Consider the following 27586-nt stretch of genomic DNA (forward strand, 5'->3'; position numbering starts at 1 on the left):
ACCAATGCTGGTGGTAATGTAATGATCACTTACAGAGGAAACACTGGAGAGGGATGGTAATCTGTAAGTACAGCAGATGATGCATTCTGAGCAGAGGAAGCTATAGGATGGTCACATGACACCGGTGAAAACAAGAGAAGATTGTTGAGTAATTTAAGCTCAGGCCACACTAGTCAAATAGCAGATAGAATGATTAAAAGCGGCTACATCACCACCTCCACTGACCCAACCTTTCTCATCTCCAAGTCTTTCCCATCTTGTCACTCCTATTCTCCCACCCACCCTCTGTACACAGACACTCCCACCCCACCCCTGACACCTCAAAGCAACACTTGGGAGGCTATTTTTTGCCATGCTTCTCTAAATAAGGCCGTGGATCTTGCCTACATGGGTGGGCTGACAGAGGGGTGTGTGTCTCTGGTTCTTACCTTGGTATAAAAATCGTGGGACAGTGGGGGTTTCCTCTGATTACGCTGCTTTTCCCTCACTCACAGTGTTCTCATTCTAATGTTCTTTCGACTATTTTTGACACCCATATTGAAAAAAAATCAACGTACAAATCACTGCTCATAAGCGGTATCAGATGACCTTTTATCATTAAAAACCCTTTTTTACTTTACTTTAAGAATTTGATATCTAAGTTGTTGTTTTTTTTGGGGGGGGGGTTTGTTATTGTTTCTTTTTTGTAGTCATTCCCTCATCTTTTTTTTTCTGCGGAGGAATTGCCTTTACCAACCTCTGGACGACATATCTGGAAAGTGACTGAGTGGAATATGGGAGCAAAAGGACAAGAAAGACAGAAAAGAGTAAGAAATAATTAAGTTTACTTTTTAAAAGCTCCCCCTTCAACTGCTCTTTTTTATTTTTCTGTTTTTTTCCTCTTCCAAACATTGCACCTCTGCGTTTCTGCATTTCCTTCTTTCAGTTCTTTTTCCCTTCTTTTTTGTTTTCCCATTTCCTTTTACTTTACCTTCCTGTCTTTCATTTTCCTGCCTTTTCCTTTCTACCTTCCAAATCCTTCCTTCATTCTTCTCTATTTCATTTTACTCTTTACGTTATTTTCCCTCAATTCCTTGCGCACTGCCTCTCTTTACTCCCGCTCTTTCGCTCTCCCAACCCCTCCCTCTCCCTGTCCCTCTTCCCGATTTGTCCTTCAGCTCTGTCAGCACTCACTATCTCTCTCCATCTCCTTCTCTGGTAGTCTGATCAGCTGTCTTCCTTCTAACTTTACATGGCCTGGTGTGGTGCGCAAGGACGGGCAGCTGCCGGCTGACGCATTTCACTGCCCAGTCATCACTTCAAAATCGAATCCTCTTACACAAACCTCTATGGTTTTCTTTTATGGCCACTATTTTTACTCTCAATTCTACATGCATGTCTTTTTTTTTATTCTTGGTCTGCCTGTTTTTCCCCTCCTCCTTTTGCATCCAGCAATGAGAGAGAGAGAGAGATAGTCACAAGTCCCATGACCCCCTTCTTCTTTTCTCTCCTCTCCTTTCACTCCTTCTTTCCTTCTCCTCCTCCTCCTCCCCTTTTCCTCTCCGCATCCTTAAACTCTCCATCGCTGATTCAGCTCCCAGGGAGGCGAGACTCCGCCTGCAGCGACTGCTTCACTCCGCATGGGCCACCATCCCCATCTGGATCACCTTTACTACGGTAGGTGTTGAAGTGCCTCAGTGTGTGTTTAGAGATTTGTAGAATAAGTGTTTTTAAAATTTTGCTTTCTTTGTTTTCATAGTGCTTACACACTGCATATATTGTGTGTTTCTGTATGTGTACCATTGTTTTGTCCGCCTTCTCACAGAGTAAAGTATTTAGTTTTGTTATTTTAGTTTTGTTTTTTAGCTGCTGGTTTGAAAGAAAAAATTCCAAATGTGAGTGAGCGAGCTGGAAACAGTCTTCTTATTTATTTGTTGCGCCGCTGTTTTTTTTATTGGTGGTAGCAGGGAAAGTGTTACAACATGCTGCATGTTGGACAGGGTTGAAAGGTCAAGGGTTATCTCTGAGACTCAACATTCTGGACAGATGAAGCAAGTATTTCACACTCAGTGAAAACTCCTTAGAATGAAAACTGGAAATGGTGGAAATGACTCAGTCTCTCTTTATGGAATATGAATTTACACAATGTACATCAAGTTTAAAGTACTTTTTAAAAAAATTTATTTATTGTGCTATTGCCTTTGTCTGTTTGCTCAGATTGTGAACATGTACATGATACACATGTGAAATTATCACATCGCTTCACATTTTTTTTTTGCCAGTTTTTATAAAACTTTCCACTGCATTTTATGCAGCATGTGAGCCACTATATTTCCATATGGCAGCAGCAGAACATAATGCATGGTGTTGAACATGGTGCAGCACAGGTGAGTTCTATCAGTTGCATCATTGTGTTGGGACGGCCGTCCAAACGGGGCCTCGGCTCTATCTATAGACGGGGCACACACATGTGTCACTCTCCAGAGAGAAGGAGCGAGAGAAGTTTAAAGTAAGAGCAAGGTTCTAAATGTGTCCCGCATATGCTCCCATCCTTCTCTATCATTCCCCCTACTTCTCTTCCAGTGTCTCTCCTTCTCTCTCTCTCTCTGTGTTGCCGTTGTCCAGGCTAATTTTACCCAGTTAGCAGATACCAGGGAGATCAGCAGTAGTCAGCTGTCTGTCAAGCATGCAGAGCACTGACAGGAGGTGGCAAAGTGTCGGGTATCTTTGCCCATCCCTGTAAGAGAGCACTTCCATAGCTTTACATGCTTTAGCAGACACAGCTGACTGAAGGGAATGTGTCTATCCTCCACTTGGTATGAAAAGAAGCCTGTGTGAAACTGTGTTAGCTTAACCATAGGGACTCTAAATGTTGAGAGGGTACAAGAATGAAGAGGTTTATATTTGTTTCAATTTCATTTGCATGTATGAGAAAACATTTTAGTACTTCACCTTGTTCTAAAGAAGTCCTGTCTGATGGTACATTCCCAACTATGTATTGTAGTGGAGCAAGGGTGCACATTACATGCTGAGCAGCTCTTGCAATCTGCAGGAACTGGCTACTTCTCCCCGGAGAATTGTAATTCCCGCCAGGAATATTGTGACTATGATGGCAAAGAAGCTAGATAGGTGGCTTAATTCTTCTTAATGTGTCTGTGTCTAGAGCTGGATTTGTAGTGTGCATAGCCCCTCTCATTTACCAGCCATAGCTGGTAATTTACAAAACTTTCGTTCCATCCCTGGGAGAGAAAATAGGATAGGAACGAGAGAGGAGAAAAGAAGAAGACGACTGTGATTTATGGAAGAGACTTTTAGTTTAATTACTGGGCGGGCAGGGCTGATGTGTGCAGCCCCCATAGCACTGGTTACACAGTGGTAGGAACACACAAAAGGGCTATTGGGGCGGCTATAGAGAAGATGACATACTAGCTTCTGCATTTGCAGTTGATACACTCAGGCATTTTGTGTGTTCAAAGTGCAGGACAAGACATGAGAGTCAGATTATGTAGCATGGAAAAGCAATATACAATATGTGAGTGGTTAGGCACAAACACAAGTGGAAAATGTATGCACGTAGAAGCTTTTACAAAATATCCATTTTCCACTTCACTGTGGAAGGACTCTTATATAGGGGAATGTGTCTTTTGTTCCTTGTATGTTAGCAAATAGAATATTGGGGAGAACTTTGTGCTGTGTCAACAGTATGCTTTAATGCACGCTTTCATGGAGATTTTATTAGCTTTAATTGTCCTTCAAGCTGAAAGTTTGACAGAACAAAGACAAAGAGAGACTTCCTGACATTGCAGATTAGCAGAAGCAGTGCATGCCCCATTTTTCTTTCTTTTCTATTACTAATAGTTTAGGGGTTTTTTTTGCATTAGTGTTTTGTGGATGGAGAACATGCGCATTTTATCCTTGAACTTGTCTTATATTAGTTAAATACCTTAATGGGGATCTTGACTGGAAATTAGAGTAAAACCTGTGATCCAAAAACCTACAGTTCTGCAAACAAACACACACACACACTCCCAATAACCCTTACACGCTTTCTGCAGCTCCCGCCATAGGTTTTCTTAACGCCTCTCTCAGAGCCTTCATTAGATGTCTGACGTTAGCAATGGTTCAATTCATTAAAAGCGCGACTCAGCCTTTGTGCATTTGCCTATAAATTGGTATTGATCTCTGAGAGGATGCGGAGGGGGGAGGAAGGGGGAAGGGAAGGAGATGGGGGATGTGTGTATTTATATGTGTGTACCAGAGGGAGATCGGGTGGTTGGTTGGTTGGCTGGTTGGTTGGTTGGTTGGAGTTCGGGGCTGAGGCTAATAGGAGAGGGCAGATAGTGTGTGCCAGCAGGTAGGGTGTATGTGTTTGTGTGTCTGTGATTGTGTTTGTGGGAAGGGACTTCAGGTGAATAGGATTCACTGGAGCAACAAGGGCAGTTGAACACACACGCATACACACACACACAATCTATGCACACTGATATACATTTACAAATTAACACACGACATATACAGAGATTAATTTAATTCGCTCGGCCTTCTCCCCCTTGCTTTTCCCCCACTTTGACCATGTGCAGCACCACATGTGCCATTCAAACCTCATCATCACCACCACCGTCTGCTCAGCATGGAAGTGTAACACCGCTATAGTTTGACTGGGAAAGAGGTAGAAGGCTGAGAGAGAGAGCGCATGGGAGCAGGAGAGAAAAAAAGAGAGGGAATGAGAGCACATGCTACATGAGGGGGAGTGGGCAGTCAGGGGGTGACTGCATAGCATGGCAGCCTATAGACTACATGGGACAATGTTTACGTGTGTGTGTGAGACAGAGAGAACGAGAGTGAGAGAGAGGGTAGATGAATGGGAGGTGAGGGAAAAAAAGGGGGGGAATTGCTGTCAGTGGTGGAGGACCGGTGGGACGAGCAGCTGTTCACCGGACTAAAAGTTTTCAGTATGAGGAAGAGGGAGAGATTATAAAGAGAGGATAGGGTGAGAGAGAAAGAGAGAATCAGAGTGAGGATGTTAGAGAGAGAGAGAGTGAGTGTGTGGCGAAACACACACACACAGACTGCAGAGGCAGCACCTGGGACACAGACTGAGGGAAGAGAGAGCGAAGCACTTCTTCTTCTACTCTCCTTTTCTTCTGTGCTTTCGCTTTATTGCTTCTTCTCTTTGGTGCATCGTCCCAGCTGAAGCGAGAGACGAGGGGAGGAGGAGGTGGGGGGATGGGGGGTGGGGGGGCTTGTATCTGTGTGCCTGTGTGTGTGTGTGCGTGTGTGTGTGTGTGTACATGCTGGGGGGCTTCTAGCCAACATCTGCCTGTAGGTAAGTGCAACATCTCCCTTATTTCCCATCATTCTCTAACTCCCACACCTCCTTCACCCCATAGCAGCTGAACCTCTAAGTATGACACTCAAGGTGAATTGCGTGCTGTGTGTGCATGTGTGTGTGTGTTTGAGAAAAATCACTTCATAATGTACAATATTTCAAAGCTCAGCGGTCACATAGTGGGCAGACATAGTGGCTTATTACAAGTGTCTACTCATAGTGTTTTAAGCGTTGATAGTGACTTGTTGGTGGTAGCTGTAGGTGTTTTCTTTTCAATGAAAAAAAGTGTAAACTAGCTGCATGGATTTCTCCTTTAATTAAAGTTTTAAATCATCTCGGCTCTTTTTTGGTCCACGGGTCAGAACAAAAAGCTGGGTCCTTATTCTAATAGGCAGAAAAGTTTGGCATGTTAGCATCAAAAGAACTCTCTCTGTTGGGATGGGAGGAGTGAACCCTGAAGCCTGTGCTACTGGTGAGTGTCATAAATGCATTCAGTGGTCAGCGCAGTTCCTGATTCGACACTTTTTTTCCCCTCCCCATTGACGAGCGTTTTGGGCTGGCAGCGAGGAGGAGGTGTGAGGCCTGATGCGCCACCAAGGACAGTGGCCTGCTTGGGGGACATACTTCTTTATATGCCCATATGAACAAGAGCAACTATGGAATGTAAAGAAGTATGTATCCCAGGTCGGGAGAAATTGCAGCGCAGCAACCTGAAAGGAACTTTAAACTTAACTGCAAAGCAAATCCACCATGATGAAGAAGATTTTACTTTAGTTCCACATCCTAGCTGTAGATAATCTATCTGCATGCTACATGATCACAGGCAAGGTATGTGAAATTTTTTTTCTGCCCTGATGTGGCCCAATTGAGTCCAGTCAGCTTCTCAATGAGATACATACATCAGTAAAGTGTAGATGCAGCTAAACTCTGGTCGACATTTTCCACATGGCTGTCATAGATTTTCAGATTTGTCTTTCATTCTTAGTTCATTTGGCCAAAAGTGGATTTTTTTTCCCTACACCCTGTGATGGTGATTAGTTTTTAAGAAGTCCATTTTGTTTACTTTAAGAATACATTGTGTGAATTTGCTAATGCTACAAAATGACACACAAGTAGACATACCCACACTACAGACAGACAGCGGTTTCCAGTAAATGGTGCAGTGATTAAATGCTTGCTAATGGATAGCATGGGCCTGAGAGGACGGTCAGAAAGAGGAAGAAGAAGAGACTGGCTGCAGGCCTCTCTAACAGATTACTGCGCTCAGACGCCTGCGTGCAGTCACGCTGTCTGGATCTGGCTTCGACTTGTTGGCCTACTTGTAGACATTTGAAATCAGAAGTCTAAATTTTTCACCTCTCGTTCAAGTTACTTGGTCTGATTGTTCTGTCAACTTCTTTGCAGTGGGGGAAGTTTATGTCTTATGGCATTTACAAGACAGCTAAGAGAGAGAAAAGTGACAGGAAAAGTGAACGAAAAAGACTTACGATGAGGCAAACCCACAGTGTGAGCCTGTATGATATCTGTCTCAGGATGCTGAGCCAGCAGGACATGCAGGTCTTTGTGTAATCATTTTTTAGCTCTGATTAAGTATGTATGGGAGGCACAGTATGTCTATGTGTGCTGGAACAGTGACTAATCCGGGTGTGGTTTGGGAGCAGGTATAACAATCATGTCAGGTTTTAGTGTATGGATTTTGGCCTACTTTGTATATAAATACTGTATGTGGCCTACTTAAGGTTTACCTGTCCCTGTTCAGGTATTATTTGGGCCAGTTTCAGTGCGGTAATTTGGCCCTGGTCAGGTGTACACCCCGGGGTGCTGTGCCTGCGTGGGAGCGACTGGTCTGACAGGGATATGCAGTCGGATTACACTTCCTGCCAATGTGATTTTTCAAGGAGAGAAAAAAAGGGGTGGGTAATAAACGCGAAGAACAGCTTCGTGCCAGGAAGAATTGTTTAACATTACAATACACGCAGTCGTGTGTTTGTTTCAAAGCTAATTAAGCTTCAATATGAGAGACAGTTCTAATCTTAGCAGGCGCAAATGAAGAGGCTCCACACATCACTGGAGAACATATTCATAAAGACCCCCTGCCCAGCGCCCCCAACACACACACACACACAAAGAAACGTAAAGTATGTGTGCGTGTGAGTAAGTACAAGTGTGTGAGTGTGTTTTTATGTTGGAGGGATTTATTGCAGTGATTTTTAAGAAGCAGCGGGAAAGGTCGTTGTACTGTGGGAGAATTCAAAGATAGAAGGGCACAGTAGTAAGTGTGTGATAGAGGAGATGCGGATGGGGTGGGGGGTGGTAAAGGAAAAAAAGGGAAACGAGAGAGCAGCGTAGACTGAAGTAGGATCGTAGCGGAGGGAGTTGTGGCGAGTGAGCGTGTGAGATGAGGCGAGGCGAAGGCTGGATTGATGATGGTGTTCAGGGCCTCCTGTGTGTATGTGTGTGTGTGTGTGTGTGTGTGTGGGGGGGGGGGGGGGGGGGTATGAGGTGGGGCTGGGCGGGTATTGTTCTGTCACTTTGCCTGTGTCAGCAGGTGGAAGCTCTCATCAGGACATTAAATATGCAACAATGCTGACTGCGGCACCGTGCTGAGACAGCCAAAGCTGGACGACTGGGGGGCCCCGCTAAAAGTAAACCAATGCCACCGCTTTGACTCGCTCTGCGCTAGACAGTTATCCATCCATCCACACACACATACTCACGCATACATAAACACATACAGGCATGCACACACCTTGAGAACTCCAGCTTCTTCTCAGGGCTTCCCCGACCCTCTCTTCCAGCTTTTCTTTGCTGGCTGTTTAGTCCAATGCCAAAGCTGGCTGACTTGCCAGCTTACCGGCTGGCTGGCTGGCTGGCTGACTTGTTTCCCCATTTGGAGTCCACACAAGGGCAAAGGCAAAGCTTGTAATCCACAGGCCCAGTGAGGGATTAGTGGTAGTTACATACAGATCAGTCATGTGGAACATTGACTGTAGCAACTTACAAAAAAATTGCCTCTGTGAATATGGAATTTAATGCAGAGCCTACAATCCAGCTGACTATACGCATGTGTAAAGAAGTGCTTGATTCACCACTCTCTGTCAGCTGAAGCAAACCAGTCAATCAACCAGGGCAAGATTATGTTAGAGGCCAAACCTGCTTTTTTTCTGAGTTTATACAGGCATTTGTCCAAAAGCTTTTAGATGTTTATGATTTTATGCCCTAGGCATAAAGTGATGCAGTTGCATCTTAACACTAAAGACTCACAAGGTCATTGGAGATTAGGGGTAGCATTGGGTTTTTGCCAGATATATTAAACAGAAACAAGAATGTTTTACATTTTAAGTGAAATCTCTTTACATTTCTCTTTAAATTCTATAAAAAGGAGTCAACATTAACTGAACCCCAACCCTAGCTTTAATCATCAATGGATTGTAAATTGATGTTTCACCAACCACGCAGACAAGAGTGTCTGTTGTAGGATTAGAGCTCAGAGGATTAATTAATGACCCTTCCTGCTCAAATTTCTCACAAACTAATTAAACACATTTAATTTAAATTCAATTCAAATTGACCAACTTAACTCAGAATATACAAAGTGATTCACAATCAAAATGAAGACAAAGACTTTGATTTAATTATGAGCAGTATTTCTCCTTAAGAAACAGCTAGAGACCAGATTCATGTGTTTTTTTCTTTCTTCAGACTGATAAAGCAACACTTGCTGTTAATCTGCTGACTGTGCCTCACTAGATGTTCACCCTCTCTGAAACAGCTAATCGTACTGTTAGGTTGATGATTTGTTGGACAATGCCACCAAATTTTTGGGATTTAAAAAAATGTATTAATATACTTATGTTTCTGTCCACCACTAATTGATTCTGATTCTGTTAGTGTAAAGAATGTTAGAGATTAAGTGATATTTCTACCAACTAGTAGGTGTGTCTTCTGACACCACAGTAGCCTTATTTATACCACCCATACCATAAATTAATTACCTGTTCTTCTCATATATAGCTTATCTTTAGTATCACTACAAGGCATTTGAAATAATTTCCTACAGAAGCAGAATATATTTTAAAGCTTTTCACCAAGCTTGTCAGCTCTGCAAAGAACATACTAACATATGCATTGAAAAGTGATAGGTAACGATTGAAACAGCAACTAGTGATAGAAGGCAGCAATGGCAACTGATGGGAATTTTTTGCAGCTTATAGCGTAACCAAATCAGGAGGGTCTGTTTGGTGTATATCCTGTGACTTTACACAGTGCACACCACACAGGGTACATTATTGTATTTCAGAATGTAAAATCTTGTTAATGTGCTGCTGTCTACTTAAACAAAAACACACCATGTGTGTTTTTATTTTGTCAGTGCCCCTATGTGCATTACGATAAGGAAACATGTTTTAAGCAATTACCAACAAGAAACACTTGCAGAAGCTAGTTATAGTGCTGATGGCTCACTTCAAAATTTGGAAAAATGATACATTTGTGAAGTTCCTTTTTCATTTTTATTCTAAAAAAGGTGAAAACATGGTTGCAGGGTTCTGCAGTACACAAGATACCCGCAACCCTGAATATAACTCGAATTTTAATCAGGGGTGACTTTATGTGGCATCATGAGGTGTGTAGTGATAGAAGAACAAATGGCTCCAAATGAGGCCTTTATATTTTTAATGGTGCCCTAGATAGGTGAGTTTAGTTTCTTAAATTGTTAATATGCCTCCTTGCACTGCATTTCTGTGTATCTCAGAAGACAGAAGGAAGTAGAAGACAAGACTGTAGGAGAGAAGATTGTAAAGTCAGCCGTTTGATATTAAGTGTCAGAGTTTATTGCCGGGACTTTTTTCTCTTTTAATCATGTTTATAGTAAGTGTGCTTCGGCAGCAATCTACGGAATATAATAGCGGTAAAGAGTAATGGAAGTTGAAACAGATGCGGTGGAGTGGTAATGTATGTGTCGTTTCGCCCTGATACAAGGACACACACATAGCCTATTATATCCCATTCTATGTTTATGTCTCAAAAGCTAATCTCAGGGGAAATGTACATCTGAAACCCCCTGCAAAGTCATTGCTCACACAATGGGCACATATATAAAACACACACATAGATACCGTCACACATACCGGTCTAAATGAAATGTGGGTATGGCCACATAAACACTCAGAAAGTAGCTCTAGAATGTATATGTAACACCAACAGACCCAGCCACAGTATTGATTCATCTGGCTGTTTATGTTCTGTTTTTTTTAATGTTCACATTACATGGTTGTAATGCACCTTTTCTGAGGGCGGTAGCTCAGTGATTTGTTTCTTTAGCTGTAGAAGCTTTTTTATCTGTAGCATCAGCAATAGGCTTCAGCCAAAGTTTGCAGTTTTCCAGTATATATAAACACATACGTGTGTGTGACTTATATTCATTGAATGAATGAAAAATGACTGAAGGATAAATATGCTAATTGGAGGGTGTGGTTTTTTTTCTTTACGCTTATTTATTTATTTATTTTTAACTTAATATTCCACTTGTCTGGATGGTAGATTGTTTGAGATTTGTGCCACTACAAGCAGCTGTAACCAATCTATATTTTGCTAGGCTAGGCTAAGTATTATTTGACAACTAGTATAGCTTACTTTGTGGTTCAGGTAATCTGAAAGTTTGTACTTCAGTTTTGATGAATGAAATTGTGGTATTTTATCACTTTTTTACTTAGCACTAATTAGTAGATATGGATTTCTTTGCTTTGACTCCATGCAATTTATAGTTATAGTTTGCTAACCAAACAAGTTAGCATTAGTGCATAACTTAGTGCTCATGCTTCTAGGTCCTAAACCTAGCATGTTGTAAACAAAATACTGATGCTGAGGCTTAAAAAATATTGAATCCAAAACCAAAAGTTTTTTAAAAAAAGTTTATATGTATAATCTTTGGTTTAAGTATGCAGAGCTTTAAAAAAAATATAAAAACTCAAATACGTGTACCTATATGAGTAGTGATGTCTCTTTTTGGCCTATAAAAGTTCTTTTGGTCTTAGACATTAACGGAGTCTTGTACAGACGCAGAAAGAGCTTTTTGGTGATGGAACATGTGTCGTACAGTACATATGCCTCTGGAATTATAAGAGACAATTTACAACCAATGAAAGAAAGAAGATAAGGCCTTGATAATAAACGGCTTCAAACATCTAATGAATTTCTCATAATTATGGGCCTTAAAAGTCAATTAGTTAATTGGCCCAGCAGTTTAATGTTAGAATGATGGTGCATTAGTTCAAAGGAAACCTCACAATCAATGAAGAAAACACAGCACAATCAGAAAGCAAATTACTATTTATCATTTAGCGATTAAGCCATACGTTCTCTTTGAGTGTGTCAGAGCCAAAAAAGATTCACCCTGCCCCGAGCGTGCACGCACACACACACACACACACACACACACACACACACACACACACACACACACACACACACACACACACACACACAGTGTGGCTCCAAAAAGCAGATCAGCCGCTTAGGCCGGGACAGAGATCAATGTTGAGGTAATTTGTTTCGATCAATTAAACAGACATCTGCTTGAATTAGACTCCAATAGACTGCAAAAGACCCAACCCCTTCCTATCCTTGTGAGTGTGCTGCACTGCAAAAATAGTAAGTTCACATTAAAGCACTAAAAGCTGAAGAATCTAACATTCCAGCAGTGCATAATTGATGGTAGCAGTTATGGGACATAAGCGGGGTTTATAATCTGTAGTGCCTTTCTTCTAGTATCTGCTGAATGCTCTTAAGATGGAATGCAGAGAGGAAAAGGCAAAACTTTACATGTGGACTGAGCAATGCTACGGGCAACTTTTGCTCATGTTTATTGTGCAGGAGGTAGAGATGGGTGGGTAGGGGTGTTTGTAAAAGACAATTGCATTAACCCGAGTCTAATTTAATGGCTCCCACTAGTATTCTCTTTACATCAAGCGATGCTGCTGACATCACAGCCTGTCTGATGTCCGTTACTGCACGATATGAGGAGAGGGGGTCTGCTCCCTTCAAATGAACACGCAGGATAATTGTTATGCAGTGAAGCTGTGAAGCAGAGGAAGTAATTAAAGGAACAAGGGCACTGTGGTGGTGCTGGTGGTGGACCACATCCCCCTCCTCTGCGTCCCCTCTGCTACTGTTTCTCTCTGCTCGCTGGAGATTACACACATATTTTCACATGCGAGGTCCCCTTATATTGACACCCCTCCTCCCCATGATTACCGCTAGGGTTTACAGTTATCCTGATATTCTAATTACACTCTGTCTGCGTTTATAAGGTCATAACATTTACAATTTTACGACACAATAGTTGTCCGTTGACCAAAAAATTAGAAAAAGGCATTTCTCACTTTAATTGTTTCTTTTGTGGCTATCACTTGTCCCAGAATAAGCACTTTTTTTTTCCTTTAATTATTTCAAAATACATTTGGGTTATTGAACGAACAGCTCCAGTGTCTTTTGTAATGCAACTCTTGCCTGAGAGCACTACCATCCATGTCCCGCAGTATTTCAAAAAATATATTGCCTGGAGAGGCATCTCAGGGAATATAAAGTAGAGTTTCACTGATGTATCTCATAAGGTATATCTCAGAATATAATGCATTCCTGGGCACATTGTTATTTTGATTACTGGTTATGAGAATAGTGAAGGAAGACTGTGGGAAAGAATGGTTTCATGTACTCTAGATTCATTTTTAGAGGAATTCTCATGAAGAAGGACAGGAGGAACTGTTATAGTTCTTAAAACCTGTATAAAATATTTATGAATATGTATCAATCTATTAAAGCTCCTTGGGGCAACAGTTGTTGTGATTTTGGTGCTATGTGCTGTACAATTTAAAGTAAAACTGAATTGAATTTAAAGCTAATTAAGCTAAAGTAAAAAAAAAAAAAAAAAAACAGAGACTGCTGTAGTTTGTGCTGGTAATGTGGTGTAGACTTCCATCATGAAGTCTAGTTAACATTTTAATGTTTTAATCATATTGTCAAGAACATGAATTCTTTTCAGTTATATTGATAGTTAGCAATATTGTCAATGTCAGGGCACATTATGAGTAAGCTTAAATCAGTATTAGAGATCCCGCCTTCTTCTTTGTATATCTCCTACAAACAATCACTTGGTAACGGTGGGGCAGAAAAACGGCCTTCTAACAGGAAGACCTTTCTTGAACCAGGTTTATGCAGGGGCAGCCCTCAAATACAACTGATCTCAGGGTGAGTGAAAAGAGAAGACATGAAAGAATACAATAGATTTAACCCTGTGGCTCTTATCTAGTCAAGAGCACAAACATTTTGCATAGACCTTCATTGTCTCCAGAGACTGAATCTTGTCTAGTCTGCACATATCCTCTAGTGCAACTATGAGTTTTGATATTGGTGGTTTGTAGATGTTTGAAACAGGCAGTAATTGAAATCGTAATTTTGACCAAATTTAGGAGAAAATACATTACTTATTGAATAAATTGGCGCCTGCGTGTCTGGTGTCTTAGCGTCAATGATCTACATTAAGTGCAGTAGTTACCCATGCGATTTCTATGTGCATACAGCACGTCTTCTGTCTCAGTGGGGTCTCATGCATCCTTCTCCCTTCAGTCTACCAGAGGAGGAGTGTAATTGGGAGCAGTGTGCTGGAGTGCAGAGTGTCAGGGAGTCAGCAAGCCAGCCTGCCACAGCCGGTGATACAGGACGATAGAAGAGGAAGATTAGTGGAGCAGCCTGCAAGGCAGCAAAAGCAGTGAGTCAGCTGTGGACTGTCCGCTGGTAAAATGACCATGTCAGTCAGGGAGTCCGTCAGTCAAGCAAGCAGAGCGCAGAGTCTGGCCTCTCTTCCCTCCTGTAAGTACACATACATCTAAAAGGAGGAGAGTGCGGCGTCGGGACAAGGCTACTTAGCATTCCCCTGTCATCACCTCACTGCTCAGAACTTCTGTTATTGAAGAGGAAGGAAAAAAGAGCAAGGTAGGGGACAGAAAAGAGAAAGGAAGAAGGCAGTTGTGGTGGCACGAAGGCTACGTTAGAGCCCCAGGAAGGGGTTCAAGCCTAACGAGAAAGCCGAGGAACAAATGATCAATAAACAAAGGAAGAGAAGAAACAAAAGAAGAGAAGAATTGTAAAGAACATGAATTACAAAGAGAGAGAGCCAGTCGCAGAAAGTAAATCTCCCAAACCAATAAAGAGTTATGCGTTGTGATCTGTTCCAACGATCGTTGTGTGCTTTGAGATAATTGCTTCCATTTTGTTGCACAGAGACTATTACAGTATATGATAGCTGGATTACCATCTGTAACAGTGGGCTTTACACACCAGAAGTAGTGCTGTATCAGCAGCAGGGCTACAGTAGAAACTATAGGTTTAGTGAACATCATGAGTGGGTTGTGTATTAGCCTGGGGCTATTGTAGCAGTTATGGTTTCTTTTCAACGAATTCCACTTCGTAGAGTGAAAACATTTTTTTCCTGTCGGATCTGGGGGCATCAGCACGGCACCTCAATGGGATGAGATCTCATTGTGAATTTGAAAAGAACAAGTTGAGTGACTCTCTAAAATGATCCTGGTGATTGAAGTGATATTCTGTTTCTAAAATCAGAACAGATAGTCGTCGAGTCCAACTGTTTTTGCTCGAGGCCTTACGTGGGCCTTTTAACAGGCAGAGACCTCCTGCAGAACCAAGATCAGGAAGGAGCAGCTATCTATCATGCCTGCTTGGCCAGTAAAGGAAAAACAAGACCAGACTAGCCCTCTAATCAGCAAGTCTTTATCAGCTGATTATTTAAGACCTTGTATGTGAGGAGCAGGATTTTGACTTCAATTCTGGATTTAAACAGATGCTCTCTCTTTCTAGTCCCTGTCAGTACTCTTGCTGCAGCATTTTGGATTAGCTGAAGACTTTTCAGTGGGTTTTTAGGACTTCCTGATAATAATGAATTACAGTAGTCCAGCCTGGAAGTAATGAATGCATGAACTAGTTTTTCAGCGTCACTCTGAGACAGGATATTTGTAATTTTAGAGATGTTGCGCAAATGGAAGAAAGCAGTCTTACATCTTTGTTTAATATGTGCGTTGAAGGACATATCCTGGTCAAAAATGACTTGAAGGTGGAGTAAAGAGCACAGTTGTTTTATATAAACGTAGTGGAGATTAAAGCAGCACAGATTTGTTCCCTTAAACTTTCTTACAGTCTCTATTAGAGTCGGATCGACATTGACATTTATTTAGAGTCCTGTTTTCTTCCACATGATTGTGATCCATACCATTGACTCCTTCAGTGCACTTTGTTGCTCTGTGGCGTCAGTGCCGTGACGTATTGGCCATTGCAATAAAGTATGTGAAGGACATCATTTATGCATTTATGTTTTTCTGTGACACCAGAGACTTGTGATTAACACCGTAGTTTGACGCCCTATAATGAGAACCTATCTGTAGTTTGTGCACTGTATCGTTGCTGAACAGGTTGCTTTTCATTTTTTCTTTATCGTTTTTACTGTTAAGTGGAAAGAATGAATGATGATAGTAAGAATAAACCTAAGCAGTAAAACTGGAAACTGCAAAATCAAATGTCAAAGAAGATCTTTTAGCTAAAAGGAACTGTACAGTTGAAGAGTCAACCTTGTTGAGTCGCTCAATATGAGCAGCCCCTTTTCACATACCTGAGTAGTCCTTATTCATATACTGACACTGATTAGCCCTGCTTTAAATGATGCAGAAGGCTCAAACTTGTAGTTTACTTATGTTCATAATTTAACATGATAGCCAAATTATTCATCTATGACCAACCAATAATTAGAAGACCAATAAAATGTATCAATAGAATGATACACTGTAACTTTCTTTATTCCCACTATGTTGCCTGTAAGTGAAAACCTTATCACTTTAGTTACACCTATCCATCCCGACACACGTCTTCACAGAAACAACCAAGACACTCATCTGCTGCTGATTGTAATCTAGATGGCTCTAACTAGCTCAGGCCCTCTTTTAGTTCCTTTTTGTCCCACGTTAAAACAAGGACACTGTTATGAAGCCTCTCCGTCTCTGTGAGCTTTTCAAGCTTTAAAAGAGTGGGTGTCCCACTGTCTGGCGATAGAAAAGAACACGTCAGCCGGGGCTATCTTTACACCCGAGCGCCCATTCTGACTTTAACTGCATTGGATTTTTTGTTTCACAACAGAGTGTATATCAAACACGCCTTTGTGGCCCTGCCGCAGCCTGTAATGCATGACTAAAACACCTAAGTGGCAGCGGTGGTTCGTTAAGAAAGGGGGTGGGGTGGGGTGAGGGGGAGTGGGGGTGGGGAGGGGCAGGGGCAGGGGGAGCGTGCTCAGAGTGACAATCAGCCTGCATAGGTAGAGAGAGAGAGAGAGAGAAGAGAGGGGGAGAAAGAAAGGTGAAGACAGAAGGCAGGTCTGCTGCGGTTTGGCAGCCACTGCATATGGATCATGACATCATTCTCCGAACCGGATGACGTCTTCTCCCCCTTAATATCGTTCAAAGAGTTCTTTTAAAAATCAAAAACCTGCTCATTAAATTGTTTTAATTTAACTTCTGGAGCACTCCTCATTCTCCTTATCTGATCTCCTTTTCCTTGAGAAACAGGGGCTTTTCTCTTCATTACTGTCTATCGGAGCCATTTATCTCCTCTGCTTTCCCAAGAAGTTTACTGACAGCCCAGTATGCAGGAATTCTTTATATCTTTACGTTAGTTTATGAGCGTGTAATTACAGATATTGGCTGTCTCCAGCATATTTAGACACCAATTCCATTTAAGTTTTGAAGCTACAGCTCAGCATTTTCTATCGCATAAAATCACACACAGCTACATTGGCAGGAATAAGAGCTTTCCTGTGCTTTTTTTTAATGTGGGTGTGTTTTAATCTCATTACAGTTATTGATGGTGTGCTGCTATAGTGTGGATAGGTCCAAAGGGCAGTAAAACTGTAGTAGACTCACATGTGTGCTATGTGAGGAGATCCAAATAGGGCTCCAACTTTCAGAATATATATTTGGTGAAATTACCAAATAAAATGGCTCATTAAGGACACTTACTGTCTCACCCTTTGCTCTTAAATTTGCATTATATAACTTTTTTCATTTATCAAAGTCTTGTCCTTGTAAATCGACTATAATGTAACTTTAAAAATATACGTTCTTGACTTTAAGAGCGAGGAGTTAATATTACCATTTTTTTTAAACCATGGCCCGATTATTTACAGCCAACTGACTAACCATATCTCACCTGCTAACATTGTCACTAGCAAAGTCATACTTGAGAAGAAATGCTACTACACCAGAAAATATTAGTCACAATGCTAACTTATATGCAGGGTCAAACTGTATGAATTTTGTCTTAAACATGCAATGGCACAAAGCCAAACAAATGCATAACTAACATTTGTTTTCTACAGTAATATCCAGTATGAGAGCAGAGGGCAGAATAGCTAGTGTCATGTCTAAGTGTGTTTGTTGTCATTATGCTAATGTTCATTATATATACATAATATATCTTTGACATATAACATAGCAGTATAAAAGTGCAGGACAGTCTAATGCTTGTCTCATGGCTCATGGCTAGCCCATGCAGTCTGCATCCAAAGTGCATGATGGCAAAAGTTTGTGTAGAGCTCCTTAAATGAAAAGTATTTCACTCCTGCCAAGTCTGAAAACTCACAAAGTCCTCGAAGAGAGGGTTTATTAAGGAAACAGGCTTTAGTCCTATTTGTAAAAAAGGAAATTAAAGTGCTGAAAACAGTCAAATCCTGTTTAAATGTTGTGGTGGTGGGAGGGCCAAAGCGTGAGGATATAATTAAATATATCATCTAAATAGGTATTGATCGTCTTAAGGGTGTTGCCGTTAGATTAAAAGGTTAAGGAATAAAGCGACTTTGAGGATTAAATCATTGTGAGGTAAAATCAAAAGCAGCAGAAGATAAACGCTGCAATAATTACAAAGTATGAGTGCTGCATACACGCTTAATGAAAGAGACATTAAAGATCCCAAGCTAAGATGCATTTATTGGCCACAAGCAAACCCGATCATGGTATTTTATCCACTGCAAAGAGAGGTGAGTTTGGAAGACACAAAGGTCTACCAATTGCCCTCACTGTTTATGTCAACGTTGCTCCACAATTTGAACTACAGTATTGAGATAGAATCATCAAAGGCCGTAGCAACCCTGAGACGGTTGATAAAGAAAGAGTCGCGGTGCGGCACCTGAGGCAAGCAGTCGCCACAAGGTCAGGAAACTTTCTTTTTTTTAATCCAATAGACGTGTTTTATCTTCAGGGAGAGAGCGAGGAACCAGCTGAGCAGAGGATAACGGGCCCTGTTACACTCCTGCCTCCCCTTCTGATCAACCAATCAGGCGTGAGAAAAATGCTGAGTCAACCGCTGGGCGCTGCTCACGTCCGAATGCTGCGGAGGAGGGGTCGGTGGTAGAAGAAGAGCCAGCCAGGCAGCCAGGCGGTGTCTGCAGTGGACTGCAGCAGCATTAGCACTGCTAACCTCGTGGCACAGGTCCTTTCATTTTGAGAGGTGCTGACCCACCAGCCCCCAAGTCTTTAAGGGCTGGTCTCTGCTTATGGACTTTTATTTTACATCACATCTCCCATAGAAATTAGGTTTAATTGAAATGTCTAAGCTTAGTTTGATGATATACGTCCCACTTTTCCCTCTGCCTCTAGTCACTAGGTAATTAGAGGGAATTAATACAGCCAGCCACAGAAGATAAAGTTTACAGCCTGACCACAGGTCAACTTGTTTCATTACTATGGTGCGCCTTGCATTAAGCTAATTACCAGCTGGCAAACATCTTCATCAGACATGCACACAGACCTTCATTAGGATGCTTTGTATAAATCTGCTTCATTTAAATGCCGCATTACAGAAGATTATTGTGGTTTTAAGTGGATTTTAATGGCTATTTTGCAACAGTGGCCCTCAGAACCATCAGGGGTTTCACACTGATGTGACAGGAAGTGATGGTCTGACAGGTTTCCTGGCCTCGCCCTCCCACAGTATTGGCGCTTGATGGAGAACCAAGGTCTGGCAGTCAGTCAGCTAGACACCGAAAAAGCAGTAGGACACTGATAGGCAGAACGCATGACATGGTCAGCGAGAGAAGAGACTGATAGAGTGAGGGGAGTGGCTGCGTATGGCAGGTTGTATTAGTGCAGCCCCCAGTGTCAGGCCATACATCTGAAATGAAAATATCATGGTGAGCAAGAGTGACAGAGTCCACAGCGGGACTGGTTTCAAAGTGTCACTCCTCCTGCTGGGGCCTTACTTAGCTGTGGGCAGGCAGCTGCTACGTAACACTACCTGTACTGTGTGAGCCTCCCCAGGGACGCCGTGCACCCCCACTGACCTTCCCACTATGACTCCCTAACTGTCTTTACCGCTCCGTCTCTCCCTCGCTCCTCTGCAGGCGTCCAGCTGTCCCTAACCCTCAACTCCTCCTCCCCTCTGTCTCCAATATAAGGGCAGGAATGCAGCGGACAGCACGGTCCCAGAATAGAAAAATAGCCAGCCTATCTCCAACCATGCAGTCAGCCTCATAGAGGGCACCTACAGTAGCAGCAAGCAAGAGGGCCCACACACACACACACTAAGCACTCCGACCGACCCACATATATAAAGTCCACTTCGCTGAGCTCCTGAACTGCTAAACTTATGAATGCTTAACACCTTTACTTATTGTAGTTGTGAACTTGACAGAGCTGTCTTACAGTTTAATGTTGAAAGAGCACTCACCGGTGAAGCCTTCAGCAGGCATCTGAGCGAGGTTAATGATAAAACGCTCTGTTTATAATGATTCTGTTTGATGTCAGATCTGAGTGGAGGTGTGTGGGGTGAAGGAGGGTTGCCTGTTTGATGAGTGTGTGGGCCACAGATTGCAAGAATAAAGCACAGGCAGGAATTCTCTCCTCAATCTACTGAAAATCCTGCTATGAAAAGGATTCAGCGTGCAGCGCTTTCTCCTCTGAAGTTGATAGTTGTGCTTGACCACACAGAGAAGCTTGCCGGGTAGTACTTGGCCTCACCATCCATCCTGTGTGAACATTCTACACAGGCACAGTTCACACTTGCAACACCAGGATCAAATATAGACATGAGAATCAACACAGGATACTCTGTTGGAAGCACAGAGTACGCACACACGTGCACACTGCAGTGCTGCATGTTGCAGAGGTAGAGCAACTGCAGCTCGAGGACAGGTAGAGAATTCAGGCCATGCAGGCTTGTCCTCTCCTATGTGTGCTACTTCCAGCTTTCTTCCTCCTGTCATTCTCCCTTCTCTCTTCCCCCTCTTTTTTCCTCCTCACTCAAGGATGTGTCCTCCTCATCAATTTGCCGGTCTCATAGGTTGCAAGTTTATTAAATAGATGGAAAGAGAGAGAAAGAAATACTGGACGGACCCTGTCTTTACATCCGCAGCTAGTATTTACACTTTTTTTTATGCAATTTGTGTTAGGTTGTTGTATTTCTTATCTTGACAGATTTAATACAGAACTGAAAGTTCACAATTACACGTGTCATTTTTAAGTGCTAAATCCTAGTAGAGCTACACAGAGCAGGCTGTGACTGCTGGACAACATTTTTTTTTATTCAATTTGACACAAACAGTGAATTTCTTCAGCTGTGGATTTACCCATATTTATTGTTCCAGTATGGCGTTGGTGGGACTGAGTTAGAATAAACTGTGTGTGTTTTCATTGTCACCAGTGGAATAGGAAAGATGACAATTGAGATTTGTTGACAACTAGGAAAACTGTTAAAAGTTTAGTCAGCGTTAGCGTACTCACCCGTTGAGTTTCCCCCACAGTTCAAAATGACCTTCACCAACAAACCCAGTCCTGCCACAAAAGACTCCGGTGAACACCTCACAAATGATGGCTCAGGGCGAAAGCTTGAAGAAAAAAATGCTTTTGAAAATATAAAAATATCTGAATTTATCTGAATTAGTTTATATAGGACCACATGTCTGTGTTCTGGGATTTGAATGAGAAAGGGGTGGGACCGTGTTCAGTACAGAGAAACCGTGGGCAGGCTTAAGGCACTTAAAAATCTCAGCCTATATAAGCTTAGTGTGGAAGGATACCCGATGAGTTACTTGTGGCCGTTCTGTTAGAAAGCTCCATTTGCAGATTAGTGTGGTCTGTTCCAGCTAGTTTGTATCTGATGCTACCAATGCACATATGGTACGCATCTTTTCACATTAGAGTCCAAAACAAAACTTTAGTTTAATAATTTTCAGTACGAGCCATCCTTTCCCATGTCCACTTATGTATCGGATCCTTTGTTAATATAAAAACAGTCTTTAGCAGGTTTGTCATTTCAGTTAAGCCACTGATTATCATATAAGATCAGTCAATTATGAAAAAGTACAGTCCAAACACAACATATATCAATACGTTTCTAGGGCCATGAGTCTGCTTAAAAAGTTTATTTTCTAATGATTAAATGATTAGCTAGGCTAATTGAACCAGGAAATGAGTGAGTTGTTCCAAAGACGAGCAGAGCCATGCAGCAAGACTGCTGATTACATCATCTTTGTGCCACCACACTGAACAGGCCCAACTATGGGCCAGAACTTAGTGCATAGACGTGAGAACAGTAACGGCTGGTGAGGAGAGACTGGGTGAAATGGAGAGAGGAGGAGATGTTCCATGTGTAAGGCTAGAGGTCAATGTGAGTTAATTTTCCTGCTGTCCTATCCACTGGCTTCATTAGCAGTATTGGCAGTTAGGTGATGAATTCATTGTTTTTTCAAGTTTGTCTGCAACCATTGTTTATATGTGCTCCTCTCTTATCTCTCAGGGCCCCACTTTCTGTTTTTCTCATCTCTTTTTCATCACCCGTCCTACCTGCTATTCCCCTTTCTCTGTCTTACCTTCTGGCTCACTCACTCTCTTCTGTTCTTCATCGTTTTCCCTTGGTCTTTTGCAACCCATACCTTTTTTGTATCATCTGGCTTCTTCTAAGCAGTAACATGCACTCTTTTAAGGGCAACATTTTTTTCTAGCAATCAATGCCTGTTTGCTGATGCATTGTGCTGTTTGGTTTGTTGCAGCTTGTACAAATGTTTTATTACTGCTTATTGACGACACGTGGGTGTGAACAGCGTCATTTCTTATCATTTCCTTTCTCTGGCTTTGTCTCTTTCAGGCATCTTCACTTCTTCCTGTCACCTCTTCTGGACCAGATTCTACCCTAAAATGCTTTGCTAAAGCTGGTAAAATGGAACCAAATCAACTGTTCAATGGATTTGGTCCCCTTCAACCAGCTGTAGCTGTGCATTGATCACCCCAATCCACATTCAGAGTGACAAGAAAAAAACACCCCTGAAAGACTGGAGTTAATTAATCAGAAAACAGCTTTAAATCTAAAACTGAGGTTAGATTGGCTTCTTTATTGGACTAAGATACAAAGCCATTCATGGATAATACACATGATGCACCAGTTACTGCTTGGATTTATCTCAATCATTCAGTTTGCCCAAAAGACACTCAAGTAATTTGCTTAATCTGAGTAAAACAAGGCAGGTAAGTAATTATAGATACTACATCTTGTCAAATTTGTGCTTTTTGATGTGCGCTGCTGTAATTGCGTTGTCCTTTGGAGACTTACTTTATTGTTCTTTCCAGATTTGTCAAAACGTGTGCTTCTTCTAAAGGGTGGCATTGCTGAAAACTTTGAGAAAAGATGCTGTGTACGAAAAGTACTGGTGGAAATACATGCATGTACAGATGTGTCAATGACACCAAAGCAAATGTCTAATCAATAAAGCCTAATCCTAGTGTTTATGTGAAATGCCAAATTGGTCTCTTCTTTCAACGTGTGGACTTACCAGGGAGAGAAGTAAAATGTGTTGTGCTAAGGCTGGAACTAAACTATATAAAATATATATATACACACAAATACACTGGGCTAAAAAATTTGGGTCAGAATAACACTGACACAGTATTGGTATAACTGCTTAGTACCAGTTATCAAATGTTAGTGTGGGCTTTATATGCTGAATGTCATCTTACCTGGTCTGATTGGGTTGGATGTCCCATCTGAGCAGCACTCAAAGGAAAACTATGTTTTTTGAAGAACTCCAGTGATTAGACCTGATCCAAAATAGATCCCAAACAGAATAAGGTTAAAGTTAGACCTATACAAAAACCTTGACCCCATGCTTTGGAGAAAGATAACATTTAAGATGACATTTAGAAAAAAAAGCACCTCAAAAAAATTTTTTCACACACCAAAGATTACATTTTCTGTATAGCAAGAATAATAATAAATAACAATATAGGAAGTGATGCACCTCGACGTGCTTATACGTCAAGTTAATATTAAGTTAATATTAATTACGTTGAGTCCTTGATCTTGTAACAACCTTTAATCACGATTTAATCACAAAAGACACGTCAGTCCATTATGTCCATTTCACTCTGTCTCTCCAAAGCGTGAAATGAACACTCATGCAGAAGTTGCAGTACCAGCATTGGGGAGAAGATATATTTCCAATAAGTCTAAGAAATTGCTAGTGACCAAAGAAGCTATGAATTAAATTCCAGGGTACTATGCCAGAAAGGATTAACCTAGGTGGCTGATGTGTATTTTCATTTAAATGTGTTAGCAATATCTGTTTAAACACCTTCCAATGATTGGTTGAAAAATAAAATACCTCCCTCTGCTGGTAGTGCAATGTACTGCAACTTCTGCAAGTATCGCCAAAGTGTGAAATGCATGTGTCTATAGCTTCTTTGCTATGATACTGGTTTGGATAATCAAAGCTAAAGTATAAAAATTATATAATAAAATTATATATAAAATATATGTATAGAAATTAAAAGAAGAATTATACCAAATTGTAGGTATTTTTTGCCAATTTGGGTATAGGACAGATCAAAATTTAGCTGAAGTAAAATAAACCCTTGTGACTGAATGAGAGTCAGTGTATTTTGGATTCAGACAAACCGCATGCTTGGTTTCCATTATTTACACCTGGTGGTCACTACTGTTTTTTTCTGTTTTCCAACAAGATTGAACATAAACTGCCATAAACACAAAAGGCAGATTTTTAGTGGAGGCGTTGGAAGGGCATAATAAGAAAAAGAAAAAGCAAAAGCATGCTTTTTTCCCCCAGTGCATATAATTGACATTGGATATGTCTACAATCTAATGCCTATTTGTACAAGCCTCTAAACAGTCAAATTATTGTCCTCACACACCATAATGGTGCAGTGGCAAGCAATGTCATCTCACAGCAAGACAGTTCTGGGTTCAAAGGTAAAGCTGCTGAGAAGGATGTGATACCCTCTTTTTTCAGCTTAATGGAATGCTCTTTTCTACACTTCAGTAGCTTTAAAAAAGACAGCATTTTAACTTTATGTTTTACCCAAACAAACATTTTTTATAGAGCTGGAAAAGAAGCCAATGTCTTTTCACTGAGGTTTTGCTGGTGTTAAAAAAGACAATTAAAAACTACAGTATGTGGCATCAGTAGTACAAAACAAGGTCAAAACACAACAACAAATACAGACTTATATTGAATGGCTTCCACCTATGGGCACTTGATTAAGATAACTAAGGTTTATAGTGTAGAATATGAATGATGATGGAAGTAAAAAACAAACAAAGATGTCAGAAATGTAAGTATTGTTAAAATGATCTGTCTATCCACATTTTATCCCGTCTCTTATTTGTCCCTACTTTCATCCTACTTTCTTCCTTCCCTGAACCCTTCACTCTCCTCCCTCCTCCCTGGCCGTTGTAACACACGCCGAGTATGGCTTTGGAGGTGTGACAGATGTTTTAATGTGGCTGCGATTCCTTATCACCACTCAGCTGAAAGCTCCATTTGCCTTGGTCTGCTGTGATAGATGGTAGGCCGAGGCTGAGCGGAGATGCTATGCTAACGAATGGTAAAGGAGGCATTTCAGGGGCTGAGGAGGTGGAAGGAGGAGGGGGATGCGATGAAGATGACACACACTGCTGCAAATGGTAGATGTGGTCATTTTCAGTTTTTCATGTCCTGGGTGTGATGAGCTAGTGAGTAATTATGGGAAGGGAGTGTTGTGTATGCAATTACACTAAAATGAAACAGTGCTTGTCACGACTGGAAGCGCTGCTGAAGAAATGGAGAAATCAAGTGGAACGTACACGTTACAAATAAACTCGCAAATAAACAAACAAACCGACAGCGATTTTGATTAAACCTCAGTGTGTTTACAACCCGTTAAATCTGTGGGATTATTGAAAGTCAGTGGTATTACATCTTCTCGATGTTTCGAGGAAGTGAAGAGAAAAGAAAAACAAGAAAAGGGCAGGAGTGATCCATCAAGGTGGCATACCTCAACCTGCGAACCAGGGATGCGTTACAGAAACACAATGTAATTTCTCTAAAATGCTTCTTGAGCAAAATACACCCCTTCTTTAAAATACTGCAGATGGCTAAGTCCTTTTACACTGAAAAAAAGGGATTGGCCAGCTCTTGGATTTATGTAAGCATCTTGCGTGTATTTAACACAACTGCCTCATGGTTTAAAGTTAAGTGTAACTATATAGTGTATCCATCCATCCATTCGCTTCCGCTTATCCTTTTCAGGGTCGCGGGGGGCGCTGGAGCCTATCCCAGCTGTCATAGGGCGAGAGGTGGGGGTACACCCTGGACAGGTCGCCAGTCTGTCGCAGGGCCAACACACAGGGACAGACAACCATTCGCACTCACATTCATACCTAGTGACAATTTGGATTATCTAATTAACCTATCCCCACAAGCTGCATGTCTTTGGACGGTGGGAGGAAGCCGGAGTACCCGGAGAGAACCCACGCAAACACGGTGAGAACATGCAAACTCCACACAGAAAGACCCCAGCCTGATGGTGGAATTGAACTCAGGACCTTCTTGCTGTGCGGCAACAGTGCTAACCACCGTGCCACATGGCAGCACGGTATATAGTGTAGAAACGACATAATATGCAGGGCGGGTAGATTAAATTGTTCATATCATGTTCGAGTGAAGTAAGTCAATGATATGATGTTAAATGCAATGTTAAATCTCGCGACACTGCACGGAATTTCAGTCTCGCACGCTTTGGATTGTGGTTTCAGGAAGGCATCCATCTCAGTCAAGTCGAGCAGCCGCCTCTATTTTTTTTGGTATACCGAAAGAAGTAAATTGGGTGGTTGTTACATTAAAAAAGTTTACATTGTAATTTTAACACAAAATTTTCATGTTTCTATCTTGAACGTAATTAAATCATGTAGGATCTGTACGAAATTCAACAACTTAATTTGTTCTTGTTGAGATGACATGATACAATCTAGTAAGAGTGGTTAGTTGCTGGACTCATGAAATTAACGAGATCACATGAGATTTCAAACTGCAGGAAAATCACTGGAGTTATAAGAGGCAGACAACTACACACACACAACATGTATGCTATTGCTTTTTATTTGTGGTTTAACCTGTCAAGGACAGAAATGTACAGAAAATTCTGCATCAAGCCTTGAAATCATAGCTTTCCTACTTTTGTTAAGCCTGGATTGGTGACATGGTGGTTAGCGCTGTTGTCTCACAGTAAGAAGGTCCTGGTTTCAAATCCACAATCTGGCTAGTTTGCGCTGGTTTGTCTCTGAGTATTCTGGCGTCCTCCCACAGTTAAAAGTCATGCAGTTATTAGAGTTAGCTTAGGTCGATTGGTGATTCTGAATTCCACATGAATGTGAGTGCAAATGGTTGTTTGTCTCTATGTGATTGACTGGTGAGCTGTCCAGTGTGTACCCAGCCCCCTTTGTTGAACCTTATGTCATGTGAAGACAACATGTAGTATTTAAGTGATCAAGTAGTATTGTGGTAAAGGTTATTGAATAGTGTTGAAATAAAACGACAAAATTGTGAAGGATTAAAATATTCCAAGAGCTCAACTTACTTCATCTAAACATGTTTCAGTCCCGTTTTATGAACAATAAATTCCCAGGTTTATTGACTATGAATAAGTTGTGTTGATTTAACTCTGTTGTTTAAGTTTCTGCCAAAGCAAAACATTTGTGTGCAACCAATGTCCACTATTGAATCAAGTAAATCCAACATGGCCTTTTTTCAGTGTACACCGCATGTATAATGTAGGTAGTCTTTCTCAAACTGCAACAAAAATTAATTTTCATTCGCTGAAAATATATCTTTATTTCAACAGACTTTCTGTGATTTATTAATGAATGAAATCTGATGATGAGATCTGGTCCTAGTTAAGCACC

General features: G+C 41.4%; 1 long non-coding RNA gene across 2 annotated transcripts; it reads left to right on the top strand.

Moving 5' to 3' along the window:
• Nucleotides 1-416: 416 nt before the first annotated feature.
• On the top strand, nt 417-27526 carry LOC146681411 (uncharacterized). 2 transcript variants are annotated; one of them, XR_014917831.1, is made up of 3 exons: nt 417-806; nt 1574-1656; nt 22502-27526. It is a non-coding gene; the product is annotated as an uncharacterized LOC146681411 (long non-coding RNA). The 2 variants fall into 2 exon arrangements; XR_014917832.1 differs by lacking the exon at nt 22502-27526 and adding an exon at nt 13934-16579.
• The last annotated feature ends 60 nt before the right edge of the window (nt 27527-27586 follow it).

This window comes from Copadichromis virginalis, linkage group LG23 (assembly GCF_057382275.1).
Source record: "Copadichromis virginalis isolate Kocher_CV1m ecotype Utaka linkage group LG23, C_Virginalis_male_GT1.1, whole genome shotgun sequence".
NCBI lineage: Eukaryota > Metazoa > Chordata > Actinopteri > Cichliformes > Cichlidae > Copadichromis > Copadichromis virginalis.